The sequence below is a fragment of the Rhinopithecus bieti genome, unplaced genomic scaffold, assembly GCF_001698545.2.
Source record: "Rhinopithecus bieti isolate Rb0 unplaced genomic scaffold, ASM169854v2 scaffold_11110, whole genome shotgun sequence".
NCBI lineage: Eukaryota > Metazoa > Chordata > Mammalia > Primates > Cercopithecidae > Rhinopithecus > Rhinopithecus bieti.
The window spans coordinates 1,790,390-1,799,917 of record NW_016806890.1 but is presented as its reverse complement, the minus strand read 5'-3'; positions in this window follow the sequence as shown (position 1 = coordinate 1,799,917).

Below are 9,528 nucleotides of genomic sequence, written 5' to 3'. Positions count from 1 at the left end.
AATGGCATAAACCCGGGAGGCGGAGCTTGCAGAGAGCTGAGATCCGGCCACTGCACTCCAGCCTGGGCGACAGAGCGAGACTCCGTCTCAAAAAAAAAAAAAAAAAAAAAGACATACCTAATAAAAGAAATGGTTTCTGAATTACGGGGAAAGAGAATGATAGTTTTATCTATTTCTAAAGGCAGATGGTTTTATATTAATTTGACCAGATGAAGCAAAATCAGGTAGGGCTTCATTTCCATAGTCTCTTTTGGAGAAATCCATCTTTAGTCTTGAAAGAATAGACAAATAGGAATAGAACCCAATATGCACCCATTCTTTCACCCATACATCCAAAAAAAGTTAGGCTCATACAACACACTAAGTACTTGGCAGGGGTTAGGAAAGTGACATGAACACGGCATGGAAGATAAAAATGTGCCAAGGATCTAAAGGTGAACAAAATCAAGTGGCATCTGTTTCCTCAAGAAGGTCAGTTATTTAGCGTAGGAGACACATCAATTCAATTGTCACTCAAACAAATGTAAAATCATATTTGCCATGTGTTGTGAAGAAGTATGTGGGGCTATGACAGCATAGATTTGGGAGATTTGATTTAGGGGAGCAAAGGAATGTGTTAGAAAGTGGCTGGGAAAGACCCCCTCGGGGAGGGATGGTTGAGCTGAGACTTGGAATGAGAAGGAGTTAAATGAGGATACAAGCATGGCAGAGAAGAGCCTGCCTGGCAGACAGAGTTATGAGTGCAGGAGCCTCGTGACAGTGTGACCAAGGCGTGCCCAAGTACTGAAGGAAGGCCAGCATGGCTGGGCGCAGAGACGAGGGCAGTTAGATGTAACTGCAAAGGTAGGCAAGATAGTCTAGGCAGATCTTTCTAAGCCATGGTCAAGATTTAACTTTTTTTCAGGAACAAACAGAATTCATTGATGGAATAGCGTAGTCAGATTTATATCTCAAAAAGACCAGTATGCCAACCTGGCATGGGCTCAGGGTACCCAATGAGCAAGTTTTCATTAGTCCAGGTGAGACAGCTGTACCTTGAACTGGTGCAGGACAGTGGATCTAACAAGAAGGGGAAAATGTGAAGGTGCTTTTAGGAAGCATAATTCATTGAACTTTTTGATGAATTGGACAAGAGGGAAGAAGGTGTGTGACTCTTTTCTGTGGTTCCGGTTTGCAGAGCTGACCAGATGGTGGTGCCCTTTACCAAGCTAAGAAACAGCCAAGATGACCACAGTTGGGGTTGAAAATCTTGAGTTCAAGAATTGTTTAAATTATGTTTGAGACATCCAAGTGCAGTTGTCAAATTGGCAGTTGGATATGTAATTCTGGCATCCAGAAGCAAGGTTTCAATCAAGGAAGAGATTTTTTTTATTATTATTATTAAACTTTAAGTTCTAGGGTACATGTGCATGATGTGCAGGTTTGTTACTTATGTATACATGTGCCATGTTGTGCTTCACCCATTAACTCATCATTTACATTAGGTATATCTCCTAATGCTATCCCTCCCCCCTCCTCCTACCCTCCAGCAGGCCCCAGTGCCTTTCTCGTGTGCCCAGTGGTTCTCATTGTTCAATTCCCACCTATGAGGGAGAACATGTTGGTGTTGGCTTTTTGTCCTGTGATGAGTTTGCCTGAGAATGATGTTTCCAGCTGCATCCATGTCCTACAAAGGACATGAACTCATCCTTTTTAACGGATTTGCATAGGTATTCCAGTTGGTGTATATGGTGCCACATTTTCTTACCCAGTCTGGTCCATTGAATGGACATTCAGGTTGGTTTTTTGCCAATGTGAAGTAGTGCCTACGATAAGACATACATGTGCGATGTTTTTTATAGCAGGGCATGATTTTAATAATCCCTTTGGAGTATATACCCAGTATGGGAATGGCTGGGGTCAATGGTAATTTCTAGTTCTAGATGCCGTTGAGGAATGCCCATACTGTCTTCCTTGTTTTGCACAATGGCTGAACTCTTTTAAAGCCGCACTTTCAGTGGAAAAAGGTTGCTATTTCTCCATATCCTCTCCAGCACCTGTTGTTTCCTGATATTTTAATGATTGCCATTCTAACTGGTGTGAGATGGTATCTCATTGTGGTTTTGATTTGCATTTCTCTGATGGCCAGTGATGATGAGCATTTTTTCATGTGTCTGTTGGCTGCATAAATGTCTTCTTTTGAGAAGTGTCTGTTCATATAAAAAAGTGGGTGAAGGAAGAGATTCTAAGAAAGATTTTGCTGATGATAAGATGTTAATATACACATATGTATATACTCTGTACTGGAGACAACAGCATATATTGTTTTTTCTGTGACCTCAGGTGCAAAAAGAAATTACAAGTGGAATTACGTATCTATTGTTTTTTGTCTTGTAGAAATCAGGCATTAAAAATTAAGTACTAAAAGAATGAGAATGGTGAAATATTTTGAAGGGAAATAGGCTGATCCCACAAACATATGCTGGTGAGGTCAATGTTAATCACCAAAAGACTCTAGAACAGATGTGGAATAGTATGATTTGTGAGCTTTTCAAAAAGGAAACCATAATTACTGTGCCAAAATTCAGTCAAACTCATTCTATCCCTTTTTCTAGAAATTATTATTAAAATGTGGTAGACTTAGGATCTAGACTTCAGCCAGACATTTGATAAACACTCTCAAATTACCGTTATGAACAATATAATAAGCTAAATGATAACATTGTTAGATGTGTTGACAACTGGCTCCAAAAAGCATGTTTATGGTCCAAGAGGAAGAAAGTAATGGTCATCTGTAGCATTTGTCTATAGTCCTGTCCTTCTTGGCAACATCTGGAGACATTTTTTGTTGTCATGGCTGGGAGTGGGGTTTGAGGGGTGGGAAGAAGAGCAGTACTACTGACATCTACTGGGTAAAAGCCAGAGATAAACATTCCACAATGCAGAGGACAGGCCACTACTTTGTCCCTCACTGACCAAGAAAGAATTATTCAATTCAAATGTCATTAGGGCCACTGTTGAGAAAACATATTCTAAGTGTTTAAGTGAAGAGATTAGAATAAAGGGTCAAATATAGCATAAATTAATAAAGATAATTATAATATCCTATATTTACTTCCCTCCAATTACCAACTGTGTAGTCATGGCAAGGAGTTAGAGGACCTCACTTCTGGTCACTTCCTTTCACTGCAGTAAGTGCTGGAAAGAATCTTCTTTCTCCAGCTATTCATTCTAAGAATGCAAACTCATTCTAGAGACTTACTTACCTTCTTTAAGCTAGTTTCTTTCTTTGTGTAAAAAAGGAGATTGAACATGATGATATTTGTGGAAGCCTGAAAATGGCTCCCCAAAAGATACTCACCTTCTAATTTCTGGGATCTTATTTGGAAAAAGAGTCATTGCAGATGTGATTGTTATGAATATTGGTGCAGAGATCACCTTAGATCATCTGTATGAGTCTTAAATGTCATCTCACATATCCTATTAATAGAGAGGCAGAGAGCAATTACACACAGAGAGAAGAAAAGGCAATGTAAGCATACAGGCAGAGATTGGAGTGACTTGCTGTCACAAGTGAAAGAATGCTAACAGACACCAGAAGCAAGAAACAGATTCTCCCCGGAACCTCTGGAAGGATCACAGTTATGTCAACGCATTGATTTCAGTCCTGTCATATTAAATTCAGACTTCTGGCCTTCAGAACTGTGAGGAAAAACATTTATATTATTTTAAGCTCCCAAGTCTGTGGTAATTTGTTGTAGCAGCCATAGAAGACTAACACAGATTTTGGTGCCAGAAGTGGGATATTGCTATAACAAATACCTAAAAATAAGGAAATGGCTTTGGAATTAGATACTGCATAGAAACTGGAAGTATTTTGAGGCATGTAGTAAGCTGAAGAAAATGGCCTTCCAAAGATATATTCACTTTCAAATTTTTAGGACATGAAAATATTACCTTATATGACAATCATTGTGATTAAATTAAAGATCTTGAAAGGAGGTGTTATTCAGGATTATCTGGGTGAATTGTAAATGTTATCACTTGTATCCTTATAAGAGAGAGACGAGTCTTAGGTCAAACACACAAGAAAGCAATGTAAGGACTGAATAGAGAAAGATAGCACAAGCCAAGTCCACAGCCACTAGAAGCTAGAAGAGACAAATAATAAATTCTTCACTGGAGCTTCTGGAGAGAGTGTGGCCCTCCCTACCACCTTGATTTTTGATTTCTGACATATGGAACTATGAGAGAATAAATTTCTGTTGTTTTAAGTTACCAAATTTATAGTAGTTTTTAGTGCAGCCACAGGAAACTAATACTGATTTTGGTATAAGTAGTGAGATGCTGCTACAACAAACACCTAGACATGGAGAAGTGGCTTTGGGACTGAATAACAGGTAAAGACTGGAAAAATTTTGAGTTTCATGATAGCAAAAGCCTAGATTGCCTTGAACAGACTATTGGTAGAAATACAGATAAAGATATTGCTGGTGAGGGCTCAGAAGGAAGTAAGCACAGTATAGAAAGCATTTCTCATCTTAGAAAAATACATGTGTTATCATAAACAAAGTGTTTGTGGAAATACCATTGTTAAAGGTGATTCTGACAAGGGCTCAGAAAGAATGAGAAATATGTCATTGGAAATGGGAAGGGGGTGATCCTTGTTGTATAGGGGCACGCATTTGGCTGCATTGTGTCCTACAGTTATGTAGAAAGCAGAACATGTAGGTGATGAACTTCTCTACTTAGCAGAGTAGATTTCCAAAGTGTTAAGGTGTGGCCTGGTATTTTTTCCTGCTGCCTATAGCAAAATTCAAGAGAAAAGAGATAAATCAAGGACCTGTTATTCAAAACAGAGTCAGGACTCGGTGATCTGGGAAATTCTTAGTCTATCCAGATTGCAAAGGATGCAAAAATTAGTAGACTGGCTGTTAGGAAAGCATGCTCTCGAGATAAGGCCAAGGATGAGAGTGGACAACATGTAATAAAGAGATTTAGCAAGTGATTCATAGATCTACTCAACCATCTCAGCAGAAGTCAAGAACAGAGATAGAATTATCCAGGAAAGATCTGCAGGAAACCCTCTGGTCTAATAGTGGGAATCCATATGGCATATATGGGAGAAGATTTTGAAAATGTTACACCAGCAGAAGCACTCTCAGCATAAACTAAAGGAGACAGAGACAAGATAAAATGAAAGAAGGTTTTCAGACTCCCAGAATTTCACAGGCAGGAAATAAGCAGATAAAACCACTGCAAACATGTGCTCTCAGTTAATAAAAGGAAGGATTTCCCCAAGGACAGAGCTAGACCTGGAGCTTCAGAGCCAGAGGCCTGATCCACAGGCACAAAGGCAGAGGATGGAGCCGTGGTCCTACAGGGCAGAGCCTCAAGTCGCAGAAGATTGTTCTCATGCCTTATTTTGAATTATCTTGGGATGGTGATCCCTTTATTCCTTCTATTTTCTCCATTTTGGAATGGAAATATCTGTAACTGTTATTCTATACCTGTCCCATCTTCATATTTTGGAAGCAGATAACTTGTTTTCTAATTTCACAGGTAGGTCCACAAATGGAGAGGAAATTTTTCCTGGAATCTTGAAAGGAGGAACTTACCCTAGATTATCCAGGTGGCCTCTAAATGCAATTACGTGTATCCTTATAAGAGAGAGGCAGAGGAAGATTGGGGACAGACCAAACACACACAGGTGAAGGCCATGTGAAGATGCAGCAGAAAGAGATGCAGCCACAAACCAGGAAATGCCAACAGCCACCAGAAGCTAGAAGAGGCCAGGAACAGGTTCTCCTCTAGAGCTTTAAGAGGGAGTACATCCCTGAGATTGCTGGCCTCCAGAGCTGTAATGGAATAAATTTCTATTATTTTAAGTCACTGAGTTTGTGTTAGTTTGTTACAGCACCTATATGAAACTAATGTGGTATTTTACAATTCTAAAAATAAATTCAGGAGCTGTGATGTAATGACAGCAGGCACATAAATAACCTAGGTCTTCAAGTGATGGCAAATTCAGAGTGATATGGCTGTAACACATACAGTGTCACCTTAGACTTCCTTAATAGAAGATGAGAATACAGAACAAGGAAGTCAGTGTCCTGTTTTTCTCTACATTGTTCAAACAATAATATGCCCAGCTCTCTGTGCTACAGCTTTAAAAGGCATTGACATATTGAAGTATGTTTAAAGAAAAGAAAATATCACAAGGAGAATGAAATCACGCATATGACAAAGAGTTGAAGAAAAGAAGTAGAGGTGTCTAGTGCTTATTCTGAAAAAATCCTTGAAGCACAGAATATGACTGCTGCCCTCAAACTACTCAGAAACCTGTCTTGTGGAAGAGGGAAAAGATGATCTCATTCTCTTTGGCTCTAAAATCAGGAACTAAATTTAAGGAGAAGTTACAGGGAGGCCAGTTTAAGCTCCAAAGCCTCAAATTTTGATTGATCTGCCTCAGTGGTGCTAGATTGTCTGGAATCTGAGGGGTTCACAAGTTGAAATGATTGCCTACTGGGGGATATTGTCTGAAAGATTCATGCATAAGTTGGACAAGGATGCCCCAGGGGACTATTCAAATATGATTCTGTAATTCTACTGTTATTGGTAGCAGAGGAGTAGGTCAAGTTTCTATTCCACAACATTTGAAGATTTGTTCCTTTATTGCTTAACCTCCCCCTCTTTTCCAGAACCCCCCCCGCCAAAAAAAACAAAAAAAAAAAAAAAACAAAAAAAAAAAAAAAAAAAAAAACATACACACAGTTTCTTTTACCCTTACTGATAGTGTTATTATACAACATTAAAGCACTCTTGACTTTCTGTGAACAGTGAAAATTCTTTGTGACTTCCCTAGTTGCAGAGTCTAGTATAAAAAACCAGCCCTAAATCTAGGCTTGACTACTTATAAGCAGAACTAGATAATGGCAGCCTACATTCTATTTTCCTACTAAAGTATCCACTGACACAAACCCACACTCCCTTTTCTAAAATGGTGAACTGTTCAACCTATTCGTCTTTCCTAAGTATTTTTGAACTTCATTTTGTAAAGCTTGCTGATCCTCTCCATATGAATAAGATAAAGTTGGCAGGAATTGAACTTAGTCCTATTTGTTTCTAACCTCTAATTAAATGCTAATCCTACTCTCCAGAGAGCGGTGTCCTCAGCCAACTTACAGTGTACTTTCTCTTCCCTTTCTCATGTTCTCTAACCAACTAGATAAACAAGAAGGGACCCGGGGGACAACTCCAAACCCTCCTCTTTGGCTGTGCTTATCAAAGAGGAAAGCAACATGGAATTCAAAGAACCAATTATTTGAGAGCTGCAATATCAAACTACTGTTTTTTTCTAATATTGTAATTGCTTTTGAAATTGCAGAGTAGTCCTTATCTCCTCCCAAGCAGGAAGTGCTTCATCAATTACCATCTTCTGGGCATGACCCGTTATGCCCAAGGCTCTAAACCATGATAGGAGAAATCAAATCAAATCAAATCTTGTCAGTGGTTTTTGAGTATTCCATAGGAGACCCCAATTCTAAGATGAGTTCCCCTTTTTAGAAAGAGAGCTTTGGAAGGTATCATTAATATGTATCATCATTCCCTACCCTTTGGGTGTTTTGGTGAAATGATGGTACATTATCATTATTAATACGTACCATCATTTCACCAATACACCCAAAGAGTAGGGGCTAAAAGGCACACTACCAGAAAATCATATCCATGGCTCCATAGACTGGCATCCATTGACTCTAAATACCTTATCTGAGCTATTTGTGTATGCAGTTTCGACTTCAACTGTCCTGGAAAAAAAAATGTCACAAAAGCCAGTTTTAACCAGCATGCTAATTTTATTACTGAACATGCAAACAAATCAGCAAAGGTTTATTTGAGTCCATTCATAGTAATATGCAAGTGAATTCTGAAGTCAGGGCCAGATGCAGTGGCCCACGCCTATAATCCCAGCACTTTGGGAGGCCAAGATGGGTGGATCACTTAAGGTCATGAGTTTGAGACCAACCTGGCCAACATGATGAAATCCATCTTCACTAAAAATGCAAAAAAAATTTAGCTGGATGTGGTGGTGTGGACCTGTAGTCCCAGCTACTAAGGAGGCTGAGGCATGAAAATTACTTGAACCCAGGAGGCGGAGGTTGCAGTGAGCTGAGATCGCACCACTGCACTCCAGTCTGGCAACAGAGTGAGAATCTATCTCAAAAAAAAAAAAAAGAATTCTGAAGTCAGGATCTTCAAGTTAAATCTAAGCTTGCATCTAAAAATTGGAAAACAGGATTTTGTATTTTAAGGTTGTTTCTGTTTTTTTCTTAATGTAGAGAAGGCAATCCACTCATTAACCAACACAAATTTACTGAAATCTCCCAAGGTACATGATCATCACTAGTAAAAATAATTGAGATTCATTTTATTCATATAAAAATACCACGTAAATGCTGAATAACAACTACAAGTCATCATTTCAAATCTGATTTGAGAAACAAAGCACTTACATTTGGCAAGAGTTGTTCCTCTGCTCCTAATCGCTGAGAAACCATGAATTTGACTACAAACAATAACTGACAGCTTATTTACAAAAGACTTCATGTTTTCATGTTATAGTGTTTTATGCTAGCATTACAGTTCTTATTTTGTCCACTGCAGAGAGGAGCCACAAAAGTTTAGATATGGACAGTGAATGGCAAAAATATGAAAACAGAAAAACCAACTTGATATCCACCTGCATGATAAATGGCATGCCTTTAAAAGCATGACCAGCCAGGCATGGCGGCTCACACCTGTAATCCCAACACTTGGAAGGTGGAGGTGGGCAGACTCCTGAGCCCAGGAGTTCAAGACCAGCCAGGGCAACATGGTGAAACTCTGTCTATAAAAAATATAAAACTTAGCCAGGCGTGGTGGTGTGCGCCTGTAGTCCCAGCTACTCAGGAGGCTGAGGAGGGAGGATTGCTTGAGCCTGGGAGGTCAAAGCTGCAGTGAGCCAATGAGCACACCACTGCACTCCAGCATGGGTGACAGAGTGAGACCCTGCCTCTCAAAAAAAAAGAAAAAGAAGAAAAAGATGACAAACCGGCATATTAAAGTGAGTTTACTAACTTACTTTACTAATTAGGTATATAAACCGAATTAGTAAATTAGTTACTAATTAGGTATACAAACTATGTATTAGCACAGAATATATTAAACTCCATTCTCCCTAGCAGCCAAATGACTACATCTTTCCTTCATAAAACAATCCTACATTTTATTAAGCAATACGATAGTTTTCAAACTATACTCAAAGAATCTTGAGGAGTCAGACTCAAGGCTAGAATCCTATGTGTGTTCTTTCAGGCTCAACTACAGGCAATCACAAAGACTGCCTGCAGGCCTCATGTGGAGAGAGCTGTGGTCCTCACATCACATTTGGTGCAGAGCCAGTGCGTGACAGTCTCTGGAGGGAGTTGCAGCTTTAGCTCTGCCCACCCCACCCCCACTGGCCCTGCTCATACACACATTTGCACGCCCAGCCTGGGCCCCTCCATTCAA